The 23,719-nt window shown below is 45.5% G+C and overlaps 1 protein-coding gene and 1 non-coding gene across 3 annotated transcripts in view; one reads left to right on the forward strand and one right to left on the reverse strand.

The window, feature by feature from the left end:
* LOC126365777 (glutamyl aminopeptidase-like) overlaps positions 1–23,719 on the reverse strand; it is a 790,794-nt gene that overhangs the window by 612,899 nt on the left and 154,176 nt on the right. The window lies entirely within an intron of this gene.
* Positions 15,069–15,172, forward strand: LOC126268503 (U6 spliceosomal RNA). Its single transcript, XR_007549128.1, has one exon. It is a non-coding gene; the product is annotated as a U6 spliceosomal RNA (small nuclear RNA).

A 23,719-nucleotide genomic window follows, 5' to 3' on the forward strand; every position in this document is an offset into this window, starting at 1 on the left:
TGCCATCGATTAATGTCGCAGGACAAATGGAACTCCCCATAGCATTATACTGTCCAAGCTGGCCTGCGGCTATGGCCCAGTGCACATTTCGACCATCTGTTAGTCGGAATGACAGCGTATCTGGACGTAAACAATGACTCGTTGTAGCAAGCTACGTGATTCATGCTCCAATCTAGATGTTCCCGTGCCTACTGATGATGTCGTTGACTGAACGTGAGAACACATGAAAGATGTCACACCACTCCCTCACTTTAACAACATTGTCAGTCAGATTAATGTTCATATTTTTGGTCTCGATCTCGGTGTTTTTCAGTACTGCATTTGGTATGTGTGGCTTAAGACTTTTTTACATGGAGAAATTGTGGTCAGAATGTTCGTATAACTGCATGAGTAGCCTGTAGAGGACTTGTACTCAAGAGGCCATAGTGCAGGTGTTTTGTCAGTACTGCATTTGGTATGTGTGGCTTAAGTCTTTTTTACATGGGGAAATTATGGTCAGAATGTTCGTATAACTGTATGAGTAGCCTGTAGAGGACTTTTACTCAAGAGGCCATAGCGCAGGTGAGAGAGAACAGGGAGAGAGATGAATTGGGGGGTCATTAATGCTGAGAGCAACGTCCTGGTCTTGTGAGGGGTTCTGGGAATCAGTGCTTACTGGATATTACCTGAAGAGGACTTCTGGTCGAAGCCGTCTCCTCCTTCTGCTCAGGGTTGGATAGAAGGACGCCAGTTTGCAAAACATTTTACCTAGGCGAGGCAGCAGTCCGTCGCAAAGGCGGCTGTACGGTAGAAAGTGTGTGGAGGAAGCCGCTTGAGAGAGATTGCTGTAAACTGAAGTTTTCTGCAAATGGTGGGAAAGTCATAAAATTTTGTCCATTCTCATGTTAGAAGTTGGGACAATACGGACAAGGCGTCCGATGTACGTGTTTACTGGACGTAGGACTGTAAACCGACTGCCCATACTCTGACACAGGAAGTCGCAAGGTTCCTATAGCGACCGGCAAAAACATATATTTCACGAGTATGACTGTCTGGGAAGCTTAACACCCTTCTTTCAGAAATCGGAAATGGTTGGCCCGGAAACATTAGATCACTCTCTAAATGAGGGACTATGGTCCCCTCTAGGTAGATGTTTTATGCCAAAACGTGGCCATGCTTACCGTGAGAACGAGGCCTCACCAGTCCAAAATCTACTTTTCTCACATATGAGAGATTCGGAGTGGCTGACTGATTCCTCTCACGGTAAGCAAAGTGGAGGCTTGCTTCCCCAGTGTGACAGCCCTGGTGTTGTGTCTGGATTGGCTATCAGGCCAGCAGAATAGTCAGCAGTGGAGATTCAATGAGTAGAGGATAGTTCGGTTGGGTTTTGGTACGTGGGGGCGGTTTCATTTTTGATAATTAGGCTCCTGTACTGAGGCTTAGTGGGATGTGGTGGTGATTGGGGCTTCATCTTCTGGAGTCCTTCTCTGATGGAGAACTTCATGTCTTCAGGTCTTCCGCAGTGGCCGAGCGGTTCTAGGTGTTTCAGTCTGGAACCGCGCTTCTGCTACGGTCGGAGGTTTGAATAATACCTCGCGTATGGATCTGTCTGATGTCCCCAGGTTAGTTAGGTTTAAGTAATTGTAGGGCTAGGGGACTGATGACCTCAGATGTTAAGTCCCATAGTGCTCAGAGCCGTTTGAGACTTGCAGTCCGTATCTTGTGGTGGACTAAGAGTTAGTGGTACTTTCCAAGAGTATGTCGTGTGTCACGAGGGTGAATTTATTCGTCCTGAGTCGGCTGTCTGACGTTTGACAATTGAAGAACGCACCGTTGTGCCTACGAGCAAATCGGCTTGGCCAGACCAGCGGAGGGCTGCACCTCACATTGAAATCTGCTGGTATTTCAGGGCTCTCATAGGCAAGTTCCCCGCGTTCTGATGATCAGAATGCCAGGCCGCGTAGTTTGCATATTTTCGTGGACGCGTCGAAACATGCAGCTGCCACAGCGCACCGCTCCTCGCCCACAGCGAGCAGTTTAATGACACCGGCGTATACTTGTGATATCCACAGTTGTGATATCCACAGCTCCCTGTTCTCAGGTGAACCTACACTCCTGGAAATGGAAAAAAGAACACATTGACACCGGTGTGTCAGACCCACCATACTTGCTCCGGACACTGCGAGAGGGTTGTACAAGCAATGATCACACGCACGGCACAGCGGACACACCAGGAACCGCGGTGTTGGCCGTCGAATGGCGCTAGATGCGCAGCATTTGTGCACCGCCGCCGTCAGTGTCAGCCAGTTTGCCGTGGCATACGGAGCTCCATCGCAGTCATTAACACTGGTAGCATGCCGCGACAGCGTGGACGTGAACCGTATGTGCAGTTGACGGACTTTGAGCGAGGGCGTATAGTGGGCATGCGGGAGGCCGGGTGGACATACTGCCAAATTGCTCAACACGTGGGGCGTGAGGTCTCCACAGTACATCGATGTTGTCGCCAGTGGTCGGCGGAAGGTGCACGTGCCCGTCGACCAGGGACCGGACCGCAGCGACGCACGGATGCACGCCAAGACCGTAGGATCCTACACAGTGCCGTAGGGGACCGCACCGCCACTTCCCAGCAAATTAGGGACACTGCTGCTCCTGGGGTATCGGCGAGGACCATTCGCAACCGTCTCCATGAAGCTGGGCTACGGTCCCGCACACCGTTAGGCCGTCTTCCGCTCACGCCCCAACATCGTGCAGCCCGCCTCCAGCGGTGTCGCGACAGGCGTGAATGGAGGGACGAATGGAGACGTGTCGTCTTCAGCAATGAGAGTCGCTTCTGCCTTGGTGCCAATGATGGTCGTATGCGTGTTTGGCGCCGTGCAGGTGAGCGCCACAATCAGGACTGCATACGACCGAGGCACACAGGGCCAACACCCGGCATCATGGTGTGGGGAGCGATCTCCTACACTGGCCGTACACCTCTGGTGATCGTCGAGGGGACACTGAATAGTGCACGGTACATCCAAACCGTCATCGAACCCATCGTTCTACCATTCCTAGACCGGCAAGGGAACTTGCTGTTCCAACAGGACAATGCACGTCCGCATGTATTCCGTGCCACCCAACGTGCTCTGGAAGGTGTAAGTCAACTATCCTGGCCAGCAAGATCTCCGGATCTGTCCCCCATTGAGCATGTTTGGGACTGGATGAAGCGTCGTCTCACGCGGTCTGCACGTCCAGCACGAACGCTGGTCCAACTGAGGCGCCAGGTGGAAATGGCATGGCAAGCCGTTCCACAGGACTACAGCCAGCATCTCTACGATCGTCTCCATGGGAGAATAGCAGCCTGCATTGCTGCGAAAGGTGGATATACACTGTACTAGTGCCGACATTGTGCATGCTCTGTTGCCTGTGTCTATGTGCCTGTGGTTCTGTCAGTGTGATCATGTGATGTATCTGACCCCAGGAATGTGTCAATAAAGTTTCCCCTTCCTGGGACAATGAATTCATGGTGTTCTTATTTCAATTTCCAGGAGTGGAGTTTGTGGTATACTTGATCGCAGTTAATTCCATTTGAGCAGAGTTGGGCCCCTCAGTGGATTCATGTACACAAAGTCAGATTGCGTTATAAAAGTGATTAACTCAGGGGAGAATTAGTATAGCTTAAACTCCAATGTATGCTTTGTCTATCAAACACCATTTCCTAACTGATTCGTGTCTGCCAGTTTTGTGTAAGGCTTATTAGATGGCTCTCAAGGAAAGTTGTTGTTGTTAAAGGATAAATAAAAATTGTCATTATGTTACAAACTTAAATAAGGCAATGCTTTCTCTCGTACAGCAGCGTTTTAAGGTTCAATTAGCTAATTTGATTATTAATTTGAGTTCTGAAAGTGTTTACAGGCATAGGGCAACAAAAATACCACGAGCAAATTTACTAATTCAGATATAAAAATTAAGGTTGTAGCACACGATTTGATCGTTTTTGCCAAAACAATAATTTTTTCCTTTCTGGAAAGATTATAAGATTTATCTTCAGACATACATTTATTTACGATTAGAGCAAGTGATGGCTTGCACACGTAGGGGTCGCCCGTTGCAGAGTTCCACCTTCAATACTGTGAGCTGAACGGTGTGCCCTAAACACATGTGACTGCTCCATCATTGTTGTCGAACAAGCTCGTGGGGACAGCGCTGTTTATAGCTGTGGACGACGTGCAGATTATTGCGGACCACCCCTTTGTACCTGATCTGTTCCCCGACAGCGATGGCATCTTCCAGCAAGATAACAGTCCGACTCACATGGGCAGAATCGTGCTATAGTCATTTGGGGATCGTGGCAAAGAACTCGGTCAGCAAACTCACCTGATGTGAACCTCATGGAATACAATTGGGATATTACAGAGTGTCAGTTCCGCGCCCACAGACCACCAGGGCTTAAATTTACAGGAATTACTTTATGTACTACATACCTCTGGAGACTAACAAAGGACTTGTCGAATAGCTTCTGAATTGCGTTCCAAAAGCGGTATAACGTTTTATTAAGCAGGTCATAATGTTTTGACTTATCACTGTATCAGTGCTTTTGGAATGAGTGCCACCAAGCTGTTTGTTCGAAGGTCACTCCCTAATTCTTCCACACACAAACGCAAATTACTCCCTCTGAAATCTCTTACTCTCAACATTTACACTGACGAAAGAACAAAGTATATGAATTTATTTAGGAAGACAATATCTTACTGACCACCATGCTGCAATGAGGTAAGTTTTTTTATTTCAGTTGCCACAGACAGAAGTTTATTGAAAGGGAATTCCATTCTCCGTCATGGCTGTTAGATAATCACTATCGTTTATACCACGAACAGCATTTCGGTACGTACTCCTATACGTACTCCTATACTCCTTGAAATTGAAATAAGAACACCGTGAATTCATTGTCCCAGGAAGGGGAAACTTTATTGACACATTCCTGGGGTCAGATACATCACATGATCACACTGACAGAACCACAGGCACATAGACACAGGCAACAGAGCATGCACAATGTCGGCACTAGTACAGTGTATATCCACCTTTCGCAGCAATGCAGGCTGCTATTCTCCCATGGAGACGATCGTAGAGATGCTGGATGTAGTCCTGTGGAATGGCTTGCCATGCCATTTCCACCTGGCGCCTCAGTTGGACCAGCGTTCGCGCTGGACGTGCAGACCGCGTGAGACGACGCTTCATCCAGTCCCAAACATGCTCAATGGGGGACAGATCCGGAGATCTTGCTGGCCAGGGTAGTTGACTTACACCTTCTAGAGCACGTTGGATGGGACGGGATACATACGGAAGTGCATTGTCCTGTTGGAACAGCAAGTTCCCTTGCCGGTCTAGGAATGGTAGAACTATGGGTTCGATGACGGATTGGATGTACCGTGCACTATTCGGTGTCCCCTCGACGATCACCAGAGGTGTACGGCCAGTGTAGGAGATCGCTCCCCACACCATGATGCCGGGTGTTGGCCCTGTGTGCCTCGGTCGTATGCAGTCCTGATTGTGGCGCTCACCTGCACGGCGCCAAACACGCATACGACCATCATTGGCACCAAGGCAGAAGCGACTCTCATCGCTGAAGACGACTCGTCTCCATTCGTCCCTCCATTCACGCCTGTCGCGACACCGCTGGAGGCGGGCTGCACGATGTTGGGGCGTGAGCGGAAGACGGCCTAACGGTGTGCGGGACCGTAGCCCAGCTTCATGGAGACGGTTGCGAATGGTCCTCGCCGATACCCCAGGAGCAACAGTGTCCCTAATTTGCTGGGAAGTGGCGGTGCGGTCCCCTACGGCACTGCGTAGGATCCTACGGTCTTGGCGTGCATCCGTGCGTCGCTGCGGTCAGGTCCCAGGTCGACGGGCACTTGAACCTTCCGCCGACCACTGGCGACAACATCGATGTACTGTGGAGACCTCACGCCCCGGCCTTCCGCATGCCCACCATACGCCCTCGCTCAAAGTCCGTCAACTGCACATACGGTTCACGTCCACGCTGTCGCGGCATGCTACCAGTGTTAAAGACTGCGACGGAGCTCCGTATGCCACGGCAAACTGGCTGACACTGACGGCGGCGGTGCACAAATGCTGCGCAGCTAGCGCCACTCGACGGCCAACACCGCGGTTCCTGGTGTGTCCGCTGTGCCGTGCGTGTGATCATTGCTTGTACAGCCCTCTCGCAGTGTCCGGAGCAAGTATGGTGGGTCAGACGCACCGTTGTTAATGTGTTCTTTTTTCCATTTCCAGGAGTGTATATCGTCATCCTTTGGGGGCATATACAAATGCACATGTCATTTTAATACGTAACCACTGTCATGGTAAACAAGAGCGAAAACAGCGTCTATATTTGTCAACGCTTTAAAATAACAATACTGTCGTAGTGTGCATGCATACGTAAGCATAAAACACGTAACATATCGCACAGAATGTTGCTCTACCCAGCTTTATTGGACACCAGTTTACAGTAAACAGCTGTGTCTTCCATACAATTACTCAAAAAGCTGCTATATGTAATGCAGCGAATAACAGTTTAGGGGTTTTAAATAGAACCAATTGGATTTATTAATAATGCTGATAATAGTATTCCAGATTGTAACCGTCATACGCCTAATCCGTTACGGCATTTGATCGGCAACCACGTTACTAAGAGTTACTGTGCCCTTATCGGTCACATCTGAGAATAACATTGCTGTTGGCTCATCGAAGAGAATGTTTTCATAAATTAACATCATCACCACGTTTAGGGTATCATGCACACGGTCACGCCACTGCTCTTGATCTCGTTCTGTGATATAACGCTACAACAAGGCAACTGTTAACTTGATTCTCGTTTCGAAGTGCTGGCTGCAAGCCATAATCTACTGCATCAGTTGATCTCTCTGCGATAGAAAATGCGCGGGGCATCAGAAAAGTGACCTTCAAACGCATTTTTTTCGAGTAACTGGAAAACCGTGGCCGCCGGCGATAATGTATCCGAGTACAAAGTCTAAGTGCGTTAAATTTTCTAGAAAGAGGTTTGTTCATATTTTTCTGTATTCTTTGCGCATAAAAAATCGAGAGGATATGCAAATCTTATATGGAGTATTTGAAGGCGTTGCTGATTACACAAAATTCAGCGATAGCGGAGCTGAATCACCCCGTATGCAATTTTTCTTCATTAAAATATTGGTTAAGGGTATCTACGTTCACAGGCCATGTAGATGCCATATGCGGAATACTTACTATAACTATTTGTAATCATATACGTTTGTGGTCGTTTTGTTAACGTGAGTTATCTCAGCTAAATTGTAATACGTAGCCGATATTTAATTGTCACTTTTAACCACATAATAACGAAAAACATTCGATGAAAATATGTTGCGTGAGCCAAGGAAGAAATTAATAACTAAATTTTCCGGTCGATGGAAGGTATTTTGTTGTCAGCGACGCAAACCTGTAGACTATCATGCGGATATATAGTCTTACATTAATGTGCAACATTTGTACAATGTGCAGTATGGCAAACTGTAGTTTAGTGAAGTAACGAGTAACTGCGGTAGCGGCTTTATGGTACGTCGTTTGTATGTTATTCTCTGTAGTATTTTAACCACTAACATTGTTTGATTATGTCTGTCCGTTATAATTAGGTGTGAAGATGACCGCGAAATGTGGCCGATACCAGTCGCCTTATGTATTTTGAAGACCTAGACATTTAGTAAACAGTTTTATGAATGCTATGGGTGTTGTGATGAATCAGTATCTGAGGAAAGACCTTATCTCTGTCCAGTTATAGGGGGACTACAGGCGTAAACAGGGAAGATTAGAAAAACAGGCAATAAACATCAAACATAATGCCATTTCTCATTGGATATAACAAAGATAGGAAATATGAGGAACAAAACAGTTATTTAATACTGCGTAGGCATCCGCGGCCAGAATCACTTAACGTGAACGTTTACTGGGTATGGCATCTCATTCATAACGAAAGAAAACCATCACTGACGAAACCATCGTTTCGGCCACTGTTACTGTGACCTCTTTCTTTGTAACCGTGGCGAAACACTGGTTTCATGAGTGACAGTTTTTAGACAAAGACGTGCTACCACCTTCAGAAAACTTTCACGCTGAAACAATTATTTCTCCTTCAAGAACGACGCGCTTCATAGCGGAATGAAAGAAGGTTAAATAAACATCTCGTCGACGCCTAGATCATTAGAGACGCAGCACTAGCTTTCGTCAATGAGGCTGTGGGACAGACAAGACTGTGATTTTCCGCTGAGTGAGCACTGACTGATGTGGTTTATGGAAACGACAGAAAACCGAAGTCACGACGGCCGTGCGTGGATGTTAACCCCCCCCCCCCCCCCCCCTCGCCAGGCTGCTCCCGATATTACATTTCCAGTGTTGTAAGCACTATGCCGCGTCGCTCGTTGTTTCTCGCCATGCTGTACACACCGCTGTGTCTGGAGGCTGCATCTGCACCATTATACCCGCACGTGAACAGTGCAGTACTACGTGGAGCGGCATCCGTCATCCGTTTGACTACACAATACACATATCTCAATGAACCTACCACTTACGATTAGAAAATGGGTTACTTTGATAAACGACTCTGTATAATGGATTTTTTAAATGAGCGGTTGTTTACTTGTTGTTGTTGTTGTGGTCTTCAGTCCTGAGACTGGTTTGATGCAGCTCTCCATGCTACTCTATCCTGTGCAGGCTTCTTCATCTCCCAGTACCTACTGCAACCTACATCCTTCTGAATCTGCTTAGTGTATTCATCTCTTGCTCTCCCTCTACGATTTTTACCCTCCACGCTGCCCTCCAATACTAAATTGGTGATCCCTTGATGCCTCAGAACATGTCCTACCAACCGATCTCTTCATCTGGTCAAGTTGTGCCACAAAATTCTCTTTTCCTCAATCCTATTCAGTACCTCCTCATTAGATATGTGATCTACCCATCTAATCTTCAGCATTCTTCTGTAGCATCACATTTCGAAAGCTTCTATTCTCTTCTTGTCCAAACTATTTATCGCCCACGTTTGACTTCCATACATGACTACTCTCCATACAAATACTTTCAGAAACGTCTTTCTGACACTTAAATCTATACTCGATGTTAACAAATTTCTCTTCTTCAGAAACGCTTTCCTTACCATTGCCAGTCTACATTTTATATCCTCTCTACTTCGACCATCATCAGTTATTTTGCTCCCCAAATAGCAAAACTCGTTTACTACTTTAAGTGTCTCATTTCCTAATCTAATTCCCTCAGCATCACCCGACTTAATTCTACTACATTCCATTATCCTCGTTTTGCATTTGTTGATGTTCATCTTATATACTCCTCTCAAGACACTGTCCATTCCATTCAACTGCTCTTCCAAGTCCTTAGCTGTCTCTGCTAGAATTACAATGTCATCGGCGAACCTCAAAATTTTTATTTCTTCTCCATGGATTTTGATACCTACTCCGAATTATTCTTTTGTTTCCTTTATTGCTTGCCCTATATACAGATTGAATAACATCGGGGAGAGGCTACAACCCTGTCTTACTCCCTTCCCAACCACTGCTTCCCTTTCATGTCCCTTGACTCTTATAACTACCATCTAGTTTCTGTACAAATTGTAAATAGCCTTTCGCTCCCTGTATTTTACCCCTGCCACCTTTAGAATTTGAAAGAGAGTATTTCAGTCAACATTTTCAAAAGCTTTCTCTAAGTCTACAAATGCTAGAACGTAGGTTTGCCTTTCCTTAATCTTTCTTCTAAGATAGGTCGTAAGGTCAGTGTTGCCTCACGTGTTGCAGTATTTCTACGGAATCCAAACTGATCTTCCCCAAGGTTGGCTTCTACTAGTTTTTCCATTCGTCTGTAAAGAATGGTTGTTTACTTAAAATGTACAAATTAATATGGACTCGTTGTCAATCTTTGCACTAAAAGTAATTATACATAATGGACAGTGTAGAGGAGACAACGTAAAGGATGAAAGACCTTGGACGCCAAGACCGCACGATAATCCAAGAAAATCATGCAATGCATTAACTTTTGAGTCTTCAGCTGCTTCCACAAAATCAAAAAGGAGGCCAAAAAGTGTACAGCAGTATCTCTCTGCATCGCAATCTTCTCATCCTTATGTACACAGTGCCTGTACAGCATTCTTGCTCTTGTGTTTACGGGAGCGCCATTATGTGTGTGTGTGTCTGATGTATGTACAGTTGCCGTTCACATTTGTTCTGAATAGTACAATATGCTAATTATGTTAGTATATACTTTATTTTCAACCAAAACTCGTATCCCGTTCTTACGTAACCACTACAGCCACTTTCACCTAGAAGTAAGTCTGTGCTAATGGTGTTGTTTCTTGGTAGGCAACCGTCGTACATATGTACTGCGACTATCCTCTTGAATGTCTTCCGCTTTACAAATCTAAAAAAAAATAATTAATTTCCGACACTGTCTTTACAAACGACTGGTTTCGACTGTTTCAAACGGCCCACTTTAGGTCCAGCTGCTGCACAGGGGATCTTGCGTCGTCTTTCCGCTTTGCTGTTTATTTCTTCTTCTCTGTTCTGATGGTCTGTCGTCATGTGGTACTATGAGACTTTGTTTTTCTCTTCACGTTTACCATACATTTTGTATTTAGTGTGAAGCTTTCCTTATTGCTACCTGTTAGAAATAATATTTCATTACTGTCGTGCCACCTAAGCGTTGAAGAGGGTATGAAGTCTCATAACCATCGACTTTTCTGTATGTGTATCTGGAGGTAACTGGACTTCCATAAATAATTCTATGTTTCTGTACGGTTCTATGTTATCAATATTTGACGGTCTGGCAATTTCGTCTGCACAGTTCTTTGTTCTACTGTACGACCTCTGTTCCAGCTTCTCAACATTAGACAGATTTCAAGGGTTATGTGGCCAGTATATCGGTGTTGTTAATTTGGTCTTTGGAAAGCAGAGCTGCTACTTTTTGCTCAATAGCTCATAGCTGTGTATACAACACCGGCTGAACTTTTTTTAGCACCTTCCATCACTTAAAGATCGTGGACAAAACCCATTTTATTGCTCAGTTATATATGGATGATAAACATATTTCCATAGAGGCCATACAGTGCATATTTGTTTACTTTACACACATTAATACAATGGCGTGGAACAATTAAGAACGCAGGTGACTTTCACATAATCTGTCACTCTCAGCCGGCTGCTGTGACCGAGCGCTTCTAGTCGCTTTAGTCCAGAACCGTGCTGCCGCTATGGTCGCAGGTTCGAGTCGTGCCTCGGGCATGGATGTGTGTGAAGTCCTTAGGTTAGTTATGTTTAAGTAGTTCTAAGTCTAGGGGATTTATGACCTCAGATGTTAAGTCTCATAGTGCTTAGAGCCATTTGAACCATTTTTGTCACTCTCAAACAAACTTGTACCATATGTAGAAGGAACTGGCACAGTACACTACAGAAGATAACTGAAAGAAATACGGAACTAGACGAATAGAAATGACACTTCTATTCAAAGAGAACAATTACATTGAAGTCACCGCGATTTATTGGTTCAAATGGCTCTGAGCACTATGGGACTTAACGTCTGAGGTCATCTGTTCCCTAGACTTAGAACTACTTAAACCTAACTAACCTAAGGATATCACACACATCCATGCCCGAGGCAGGATTCGAACCTGCGAGCGTACCGGTCGCGCGGTTCCAGACTGTAGCGCTTAGAACCGCTCGGCCACCCCGGCCGGCCGCGATTTATGATGGTACCCAGGACATTACAAAAGGCGGACCAGCTCTGCAACGCGCTGCCATGCTGGCCACGACGTTCGTAAGGAGTTCTTGTGGGAGGTCGTTCCATTCCTCCACCAGTGCGGCTGACAACTGCTGGATGTTCGTTGGTGAATGTGGACGTGCTGCAACACTTCTCTGCACCGCACTGCACACGCGCTACCGGGATATGAGTCGGAGACCGGGCGAACCAGTCCATTTGCCGAAAATCCTTTCGTTCCAAGGCATTCTCACTTGGGCAGTTCGATGCGGTCGCACATTGCCATCCACAGAAACGAATTCAGGGCTGAGTGCAACTCTACTGTACACTTTTCAAAGAGTACAAAGTCACAATACCATTGACCCGTGAGTGTACCGTGTTCAAAGATTTGGAGATCAGTACGTCCATGTAACATTGTCTCCCCACACCTAGACCGCAAAAATGATCGTTTTCGAGGATGTTCCCATGTCTCGCCGCGTGATGCTACGTACAGGTCCCTACTCACAACGAATCTGTTCTCATCTGAGAAGAGCACGAGACCCCACTGCTCCGTGGTCCAGTCTCCCAACGACTCGGCACCACAGCAGACGGTGCCACTGAAGTACGACCGTCAAGGGACGAGAAAGCACTGCATTTCGGGCAAAGAGACCACGTCCCTTGCAGTTGCGGTCCCTCAGTGGAGCTTGAGGCTTCGTGCCTCTCAGTCCCGTTAAAAGTGTTTGCAATTGCACCCGCTGTATAGCGTGGGTCCCTCATTGCCTGCTACACGATGTAGCCGAATCTGTTGTTGTGGTTAACGGTGGTAAAACACTTACTCCTCTTCGGGCAGCACCGCCTGTGGTTTGGAAAGCTCCTCACTCATGTCAAACGATGCTGTGAGCAATACCAAACTCCTGAACTCCACTCTTCACATTTTTCATTATTCCAGTTTCCTGATGATTCTTGAACTTGTGAAGTGACCCAAATCTTTCTTTCGTCGCATCTTCTAATGAGGAACGCCATGACAGTGCACCGTAAAACTGCTCGCTGATGGACACACACTGTCTTTTCACGTTTCTTCAATTGCCTCGTGTTACGGGACCAACCCTATTTGGCGCTACAGTCAGCCGACCTCACTCCATGTGAATTCAATATTTGTGTCAAACACTGGGAGATATCTGGCAAGACGCTCTCGCACTCTCATTTCCACCGAGAAGTTAATACACTACAGCACCAAAGAAACCGGTATAGGCATTCGTATTCTAGTACAGTGATATATAAGCATGCAGAGTACGGCGCTGCGGTCGGCAACGCCTATCTAAGACGAGTGTCTGGCGCAGTTGTTAGATCGGTTACTGCTGCCACGATGGCAGATTGTCAAGATTTAAGTGAGTTTGAACGTGGTGTTATAGTCGGCGCACGGGCGATGGGACAGAGCATCTCTGAGGTAGCGATGAAATGGGGATTTTCCTGCACGACCATTTCACGAGTGTACCGTGAATATCAGGAATCCGGTAAAACGTCAAATCTCCGACACCGCTGCGGCCGGAAAAAGATCCTGCAAGAACGGGACCAACGACGTGACAAAAGTGCAATCCTTCAGCAAATTTCTGCAGATTCCAATGCTGGGCCATCGACAGGTGTCAGAGTGTGAACGATTCAACGAAACATTATCGATATGGGCTTTCGGAGCCGAAATCCCACTCGTGTCCCCTTGATGACTGCACGACCCATAGCTTTACGCATCGCCTGGGCCGGTTATCACCGACATTGGAGTGTTGATGACTGGAAACATGTTGCCTGGTCGGACGAGTCTCGTTTCAAATTGTAGCGAGCGGACAGACGTGTGCGGGTGTGGAGACAACGTCATGTCAGAAGGGGACTGTTCAAGCTGGTGAAGGCTCTGTTATGTTGTGGGGCATGTGCAGTTGAAGTGATATTGATCCCCTGATTCTTGTAGATACGACTCTGACTGGTGACACTACGTAAGCATCCTATCTGATCACCTGAATCGATTCATCTCATTGTGCATTCCGACGGGCTTGGCCAATTCGAGCAGGACAATGCCATACCCCAGACACCCAAAATTACTACTCTTCTGAGTTTAAACACTTCCGCTGGCCACCAAACTCACCAGACATGAACATTATTGTGCATGTAAGTCTGCAGGCTTTCGTGGTCGTTGTCACTGAAGTTAAAATCTTCCCGGTTATTAGGCTGCGTCATGTTTGTAAAATGATCGACGTTTCGAGCCCTCTGCTGGGATGTTGCTCAGGATCTTCTGGTGTTCCAGCAGTAGTGGACACTCCTCTGATGGGATTTTCCTGAGGAAAATCCCAGCAGAGGAGTCGAAACGTAAGAAACATGCCGCAGCCTAATAACCCAGAAGATTTTAACTTCGTTACTGTGCATATTTGGGATGCCTTGCAGCGTGCTGTTTACCCCCTCGTACTCTTACGAAGTTATGGACAGCCTTGCAGGGCTTCATGATGCCTATTCCCTCCAGCAATACTTCAAACATTAGTCGAGTCCAAGCCACGTCGTCTTGCGTCACTTTGGTGCGCTCATGGGGGCCATACACGATACTCTCCAGGTGTGTAAGCGGCCTTAAAAAAGTTTTCATTTGAGGGCGTTTATGCACCCCAGCGAGAGTCCGATGCGGGTATGTAAGCACTGGCATGCAGCCAAGGAAACCTTCTGCAGAACAGTAGCACAGATGAATCTTTTTTTTTGAAATTACAATGAAATGAACACCCTTATCTGCTTACAGGCGTTGACATACGTAAACGGGGACAGATGAAAATGTGTACCGGGACTCGAACCCAGTATCTCCTGCTTACATGGCAGAGCCACCGAGGACACAGAGGAAAGCGCGACTGCAGGGATTTATCTCTGGCACGCCTCCGGCGAAATACACGTTCTCAACGTATTGCCCCGCACTACATTCGTAGTGCCCCCGCCCATTATACTCACTACTCGCGGCGCGTTGCCGATTCCGAAAGAACAGATACCATCTTAGTATATATATAGTTAACGCTCACCGGCCACTTGACGATCTTCTTCTTCTGTGCGAATGCACAAACATTGCCAGAACTCTTACGGGAATCGTGGAGAATGTGGGTTTCGCGGGAGGCGTGCCAGAGATAAATCCCTGCAGTCGCGCTTTCCTCTGTGTCCTCGGTGGGCTCAGAAAGACGCCGGCACGGTAGCTCAGCGTGTTCGGTCGGAGGGTTAACTGCTCACTGAAAAAAAAAAAAAACCTGAGTTAATGGATCAACAACGAACTTAGACGGATGTCTTACGACGTCCGCCCCGAGCAGATGCAACGAACAAAAGAAGTACTTGCTTCGGCAGGAGATATACTAAAATTGGAACTATACAGAGAATATTAGCATGGCCCCTGCGCAAGGATGACACGCAAAATCGTGAAGCAATGCCGGCACGGTAACTCAGCGTGTTCGGACATAGGGTTAGCTTCCCTCTGTAATAATAATAATAATAAAACTGAGTTAATGGATCAACGACGAACTGAAACGGGTGTCCTGCAACGTCCGCCCCGAGTAGATACAACGAACGAAAACGAACAAAATGAGATGAAAAAAAAAAACGAAGGATAGAGCGTCTGCCATGTAAGCAGGAGATCCCGGGTTCGAGTCCCGGTCGCGGCACACATTTTCATCTGTCCCTGTTGACTTATGTCAACGCCTGTAAGCAGCTAAGGGTGTTATTTCATTGTAATTTCATTCTAACGAGCTGGATGGTCACCGATGGTATCTGCTCCTTCGGACAATGCTGAAAAGTCGCGAGTGTGAACCAGACGAGAAAACGCTGCGCCTCTAGTTTTGGTCGCTGCGGCTGACCGATGGCGACAGGTCTTCGCCGACTGAGGCTGTGCACCTATTGGTGGCCTGGCGGCGTGTCCGTGTGCGGAACGTTTATAGCGCGGCAGTCGACCAGAAGGAGCGCCGCGCCATCGATTGTCGATACGGAGGGAGAGCGCTACGACGCCACGCTACGCCACGCCACGCCACGCCGCCCCGTGCCTCGCACGGCGGCCGCACTCCTGACGAGCAGCCGAGCTGACGGCGGCGGCGCTGGTGGGAGAGGCGGGCCGGGGCGCGCGTCTCATATCCTGCCAGCCAGCCGGCTGGGGCCGCCGCGCTCGTCACACGCGCGGGGTGGGCAACGCGCCTCGACAGACAAACAGGGCGTGGCCGAAACTCCAGCGCCGCGAGGCTTCCGTCACAGTCCGCAACATTACAGTAACAGACGTGTACCGCCACTCTCTGGGGGAACGGAAGGTTCCAAAGAGCACAGGTAGTCCCAGCATCAAGAAGGGTCGTCGAGCAGATGCCCGAAACTACAGACCTATATCTCTGATGTCGATCTGTTGTAGAATTTTACAACATGTTTTTTGCTCGCGTATCGTGTCAGCAGAGGATCAAGTAGGTAAAAAGACGAGGGCTAGTAGAAATCCTTGGGTAACAGAAGAAATATTGCATTTAATTGATGAAAGGAGAAAATACAAAAATGCAGTAAATGAACCAGGCAAAAAGGAATACAAATGTCTCAAAAATGAGATCGTCAGGAAGTGCAAAATTGCTAAGCAGGGATGGCTAGAGGACAAATGTAGGGATGTTGAGGCTTATCTCACTAGGGGTAACGTAGATACTGCCTACAGGAAAATTAAAGAGACCTTTGGAGAAAAGAGAACCACTTGCATGAATATCAAGAGCTCAGATGGAAACCCAGTTCTAAGCAAAGAAGGGAAAGCAGAAAGGTGGAAGGAGTATGTAGAGGATCTATACAAGGGCGATGTACTTGAGGACAATTTTACGAAAATGAAAGAGGATGTAGATGAAGATGAAATGGGAGATATGATACTGCGTCAAGAGTTTGACAGAGCACTGAAAGACCTGAGTCGAAACAAGGACCCAGGAGTAGACAACATTCCATTAGAACTACTGACGGCCTTGAAAGAGCCAGTCCTGACAAAACTCTACCATCTGGTGAGCAAGATGTATGAGACACGCGATATACCCTCAGACTTCAAGAAGAATATAATAATTCCAATCCCAAAGAAAGCAGGTGTTGGCAGATGTAAAAATTACCAAACTATCAGTTTAATAAGTCATGGGTGCAAAATACTAACGCGAATTCTTTACAGACGAATGGAAAAACTAGTAGAAGCCGACCTCGGGGAAGATCAGTTTGGATTCCGTATAAATACTGGAACACGTGAGGCAATACTGACCCTACGACCCTACGACTTATCTTAGAAGAAAGATTAAGGAAAGGCAAACCTACGTTCTAGCATTTGTAGACTTAGAGAAAGCTTTTGACAATGTTAACTGGAATACTCTCTTTCAAATTCTGAAGGTGTAAAATACAGGGAGCGAAAAGCTATTTACAATTTGTACAGAAACCAGATGGTAGTTATAATAGTCGAGGGATATGAAAGGGAAGCAGTGGTTGGGAAGAGGGTGAGACAGGGTTGTAGCCTCTCCCCGATGTTATTCAATCTGTATATTGAGCAAGCAGTAAAGGAATCAAAAGAAAAATTCGGAGTAGGTATTAAAATCCATGGAGAAAAAAATAAAAACTTTGAGATTCGCCGATGACATTGTAATTATGTCAGACAGCAAAGGACTTGGAAGAGCAGCTGAACGGAATGGACAGTGTCTTGAAAGGAGGGTATAAGATGAACATCAACAAAAGCAATACGAGGATAATGGAATGTAGTCGAATTAAGTCGGGTGATGGTGAGGGAATTACATTAGGAAATGTGACACTTAAAGTAGTAAAGGAGTTTTGCTATCTGGGGAGCAAAATAACTGATGATGGTCGAAGTAGAGAGGATACAAAATGTAGACTGGCAATGTCAAGGAAGCGTTTCTGAAGAAGAGAAATTTGTTAACATCGAGTATAGATTTAAATGTTAGGAAGTCGTTTCTGAAAGTATCTGTATGGAGTGTAGCCATGTATGGAAGTGAAACGTGGGCGATAAATAGTTTCGAAAAGAAGAGAATAGAAGCTTTCGAAATGTGGTACTACAGAAGAATGCTGAAGATTAGATGGGTAGATCACATAACTAATGAGGAAGTATTGAATAGGATTGGGGAGAAGAGACATTTGTGGCACAACTTGACCAGAAGAAGGTATCGGTTGGTAATACATGTTCTGAGGCATCAAGGGATCACCAGTTTGGTATTGGAGGGCAGCGTGGAGGGTAAAAATCGTAGAGGGAGACCAAGAGATGAATACACCAAACAGATACAGAAGGATGTAGGTTGCAGTAGGCACTGGGAGATGAAGAAGCTTGCACAGGATAGAGTAGCGTGGAGAGCTGCATCAAACCAGTCTCAGGACTGAAGACCACAACAACAACAACAATCATGTCGTTCCTGGAAATCCAGAATCTACTCTGTAGGAATGAACATGGATTCCGAAAACAGCGATCGTGTGAGACCCAACTCGCTTTATTTGTTCATGAGACCCAGAAAATATTAGATACAGGCTCCCAGGTAGTTGTCGTTTTCCTTGACTTCCGGAAGGCGTTCGATACAGTTCCGCACTGTCGCCTGGTAAACAAAGTAAGAGCCTACGGAATATCAGACCAGCTGTGTGACTGGATTGAAGAGTTTTTTGCAAACAGAACACAGCATGTTGTTCTCAAAGGAGAGACGCCTACAGACGTTAAAGTAACCTCTGGCGTGCCACAGGGGAGTGTTATGGGACAATTGCATTTCACAGTATATATAAATGACCTAGTAGATAGTGTCGGAAGTTCCATGCGGCTTTTCGCTGATGATGCTGTAGTATACAGAGACGTCGCAGCATTAGGAAATTGTGGCGAAATGCAGGAAGACTTGCAGCGGATAGGCACTTGCTGCAGGGAGTGGCAACTGACTCTTAACATAGACAAATGTAATGTATTGCGAATACATAGAAAGAAGGCTCCTTCATTGTATGATTATATGATAGCGGAACAAACACTAGTAGCAGTTACTTCTGTAAAATATCTGGGAGTATGCGGGCGGAACGATTTTAAGTTGAATGATCTTATAAAATTAATGGTTGGTAAGGTGGGTACCAGGTGTGGGAGTGTCCTTAGAAAATGTAGTCCATCAACAAAGGAGGTGGCTTACAAAACACTCGTTCGGCCTATACTTGAATATTGCTCATCATTGTGGGATCCGTACCAAATCGGGTTGACGGAGGAGATAGAGAAGATCCAAAGACCAGCGGCGCGTTTCGTCACAGGGTTATTTGGTAAGCGTGCTAGCGTTAAGGAGATGTTTAGCAAACTCAAGTGGCAGACTCTGCAAGAGGGGCGCTCTGCATCGCGGTGTAGCTTGCGTCCAGGTTTCGAGAGGGTGCATTTCTGGATGAAGTATCGAATATATTGCTTCCCCCTACTTATATCTCCCGAGGAGATCACAAGTGTAAAATAAGAGAGATTCAGGCGAGCACAGAGACTTTCCGGCAGTCGTTCTTCCCGCGAACCATACGCGACTGGAACAGAAAAGGTAATGACAGTGGCACATAACTGCCCTCCGCCACACACCGTTGGGTGGCTTGCGGAGTACAAATGTAGATGTAGATGTAGAACACGACGGCTGCCTACAGTGACTGTTTTTCCAGTTGCGATGACGTTTTATATCGTGTGTAGTATCCTTTGCACATGTATTCTTCTCATTACTATTGTTTCTTCTTCTTCTGATGACTAGTGTTGTCCCTGCTTGTCTGCTTCATTCCTTGGATGCACTGGACCAACTTATGTCCATCACTTGGGTGGAGTTTTTCCTTTGAAACTTCTTTATTAAAATTCTTTTCTGCTTCTATTGCAGAATGAAATGAGACGTTGAAGCTTCTACGTTATTTAATTCTGAAACAGGTGAGTTAAACTGAACGTACTCAGTCTACTTTCTCATTACTTATCCTTATCATGTCAACACTGACCCACAGTCTAATAGAAAGCAATCTGACTGCTCAAAAAAATTATAACCTGACTTCAAATAATTAATTCAGAAGAATGGCCCCGACTAAAAACAAATCTTAACAATAACCTATACATTTCAGGAATTATAATAGCTGGAATAAATGTAAACAACCTCAGGTACGCGGATGATACGATCCTGTTGAAGAAGAATTGAGAACACTCTTGCTGAAGGTGAAAGACGAAAGTGAAAAGGTCGGTCTTAGGCTGAATGTGAAGGAAATGAAAATTATTTCAACTACACCTACCAATTCGTGGGATATAGCAGGAGAAACCATGGAGGCAGTGACCACATTCAGTTATCTCTGTTCCCAGATCTCTGCTGATAGCGACTGCAGCCATGAAATCCGGAGACGCCTTTTGCTCGGTATACAGGTGATGTCAAACCTTGACAAGGTTATAAGGTCCAGAGAAATAACACTAGCAACAAAGATACGTATTGTGAGGGCTATGGTCTTTCCAGTTGTGATGTATGGATGTGAGACCTGGACCATTAGAAAGGCTGAACGGCGAAGAATTGACTCCTTCGAATTGTGGTGTTGGAGGAAACTTCTTAGAGTTCCATGGACTGCAAAGAGAAACAACAGATCAATATTGGAGGAAATAAAACCAGGTTTCTCCCTGGAAGGTCTAATGTTAAAACAAAAGCTGACCTACTTTGGACACACAATGCGAAGGCATGCCTCGCTGGAAAAAACATTAATGCTGGGGAAGATTGAAGGAACTTGAAGAAGAGGACGTCAGAGGATGAGATGGATCGATGGCATCACAGAAGCAATGTGTTCCAGCCTGGATGGTCTACGGGAGAAAGTACAAGACAGGAAAAAGTGGCGTGATTTGGTTCATGGGGTCACGAGGAGTCGCAACCGACTAAACGAATAGAGAGAGAAAGAAAGATACATTTTATTAAGCACTTACCTCACAAAAATACTTCTTACATGAACTGCTGCAATACAGCGAGCGTCAATACTGCCAGCTAAATAAAAGATTCTAACTACTAAAGCCACTAACTACTAACAGGCATGTGGTTAGCAAAGGAAAGATTTTTGTTGCAAGCCAAATAATGTATTTCTTTTACCTTAATGATGTGACATCCAGTTCAAACACGAATATAAATCGTCATTGACATCCAGTACAAAGATATATAATCATGAATAATTTTCACTCTCCAAGTCGGATACTTCCAGATCGTTAGCTAACGCTAACACCTCAGACCTCTACCCTCCATCAAAGCTAACTTCTCACATTTAACATCCATCACTGCTGGTTGTTCACCTCTAACTGCCCAACAGTACTTCCATAACGGCTGGCGACTAACTTCCAACTGCCCAACACTACTGGCAATTAACTTCCAACAACGAGTCTAACCAGCCACAGAGTCTCTTACAAAGAAATCGCAGTCAGAGACCCAATGCAAAGAGCTACACAGCGCTGTCAACACAGAAGCAGCCCACTTACACCTTGTGTCGTCCATGTTTACAAATTTTAGCTAGTCTTGAAGGGTCCATCCTTTCCTCACCATCTTTCCAATTTCTTTTTCTTGTCTTCGCCCATTTATTTGTGTTTTGTATTCCGAATTGATCCCTTATCGAAACATTTGTTCTTTTGTCCCAGATGGTTACTCCTTGGATCTGTCTCAGTACCTTCATTTCCACTGCCATTAATTTCTGTTTTATCTATTTCCTTTCTGTTCTAGTTTCTGTTGCATACAGTAAAACGGGATACATCACTGTCTTATATATTTTTATTTTCCCCACAGTTATCATAAAATTGTTTCTGTATAAAGTATTTTGTAGCCAACCCGCTCCCCTTACTACGTCTGTCAATTGATTTTTCACTATCGTGGTTAAGTCTTTATTGTTGGTGATAACAGTCCCTAGATAAAGCTCATCACTTGTTCAGTTGACACCTCATCTATTTCTAATTGACATCGTACAGGTGCTTTTTATATTACCATAGTCTTACTTTTTTTAAGACGAGATTTCCATATTATATTGCTTAGCTGTTCTATTGATTTGGTGAAGTAACCTTTGTAAATATCCTCATTATTTGCTACCAATACAGCATCAGCAGCATAAGGTATTTAATAATTTATTGTCTCCTTTTTAATACACTTGAAGTGTAATACTCTTTCCGTTGTATTGGCAACGGCCTTGAAGCAGTGGATATACCGGTTGCCGTTAGATCACCGAAGTTGAGTGCTGTCGGGCGTGACCGGCACTTGGATGGGTGACCATCCAGGCCGCCATGCGCTGTTGCCATTTCTCGGGGTGCACTCAGCCTTGTGATGCCAATTGAGGAGCTACTCGAACGAATATTATCGACTCCGGTCACAGAAAACCGTCGTAACGACTGGGAGAGCAGTGTGCTGACCCCACGCCCCTCCTATCCCCATCCTCTACTGAGGATGACACGGTGGTCGGATGGTCTCGATGGGCCACTTGTGGCCTGAAGATAGAGTGCATTTTTTTCGTTGTAGTGGTACCCTGACTTCCTTCATGATACTATTAACAAAGTGTGAAGCTTTCGATATAATGTCTACTCTTATATTTTATTAATTCATTATGTATATCGTCTGGCCCTGGAGATTTTCTGTTTTTGCCCTGGAGATTTTCTACTTTAGGACTTTTTATTGGAATGCATATTTCCTCCAATGAGAAGTCAGTTGCCAGTTTCTGTACTTTGGTGACTATTTTAAGTCTGGTATTTACTTTAGGAAACACGTATCTAATTTCCGGCAAGCCTTATTGGTCACGACCTGGTTTTCTGTTTCTTAGATCGTTACTAGGTAACAACTGAATGTCGCAAATGCACAAAAGATAACGTTCCACTTATTCAGTTATTACTTACACTATCTGATCAAAAGTTTCCTGACACCCTCTATGTAATGCTGAATTGACCACTAGATGTATCTGGCCACCCACATGTAACGCGGAACTGAGCACTAGATGTATCCGGATACACCTGTGTAATGTAGAAATGACGAATAGATGTTAGGAGAGGCAGACCCTGCAGTATGAGGCGGCACGGAGTTTTGTGTTCTCAGAAGAGAAGCAGTGACAGCAGAAACCTACTCTGGTTTCGGTTCCTGAAGCACAATGGGGTACCATTCGTCCACAGACATTCAGACACCTCATTGGATGTGTTCCCAGCAGACTTAAACCCTTCAAACCGGAGAGAGTATTCTAATAGCTATGTAATTTTGATGAGATAGATATAGAATATAGATACTAAAGATATAAAAAGATGACATATAACATATACAGTCCAAAGGAAAGTACTACATTATTGTGTCAGGCATAAATACTTAGATTTAACTAAGCATAAAAAATAGAGTTTTTATTCCGATTTCGCTACAGTAAACAACAGCTAGAATATAAAGTTGAGTTTAAAGTTTTAATCTAATACCTGTGTAAGTGAAAATTTAGGAGAATGGGAAAAGAAAATTAAGGTTTCATTTCAAATAAGCTGACATTCTGTGTCATACAATGAGGTTACGAAAGGCATGGTACAGTTCCTACTATCATGCTGAACCTCCTTTTGCCTGGTGTAGTGGCAACTGGACGTGGAATGGATTCCAGAAGTTGTTGTTAAGTCCCCTGCAGAAATATTGAGCCATGCTCCGTCTGTAGCCGTCAATAATTGCGAAAGTGTTGCCGGGGGAGAATTTTGTGCATTAACTGACCTCTCGATTACGTCCCTTGCCGGACGATCTGGGTGGCCAAATAATTCGCTCAAATTGTCCAGAATTTTCTTCAAGCTAACCACGAACAACTGTGGCCCTGTGACATGACATCGTTGTTGGGAACATGAAGAACGAAAATGGCTGCAAATCATCTCCAAGTAGCCAATAATAACCATTTCCAGTCAATGATCGATTCGTCTGGAACAGACGACCTAATCCACTTTCTGCAGGACCTGACCATCATTTTGCAGGACAACGCTCAAGCACGTACAGTGTAAATTGTTACTGATTTGTTTGACTGATGGGGC

This window comes from Schistocerca gregaria, chromosome 4 (genome assembly GCF_023897955.1).
Source record: "Schistocerca gregaria isolate iqSchGreg1 chromosome 4, iqSchGreg1.2, whole genome shotgun sequence".
Classification (NCBI taxonomy): Eukaryota; Metazoa; Arthropoda; class Insecta; order Orthoptera; family Acrididae; genus Schistocerca; species Schistocerca gregaria.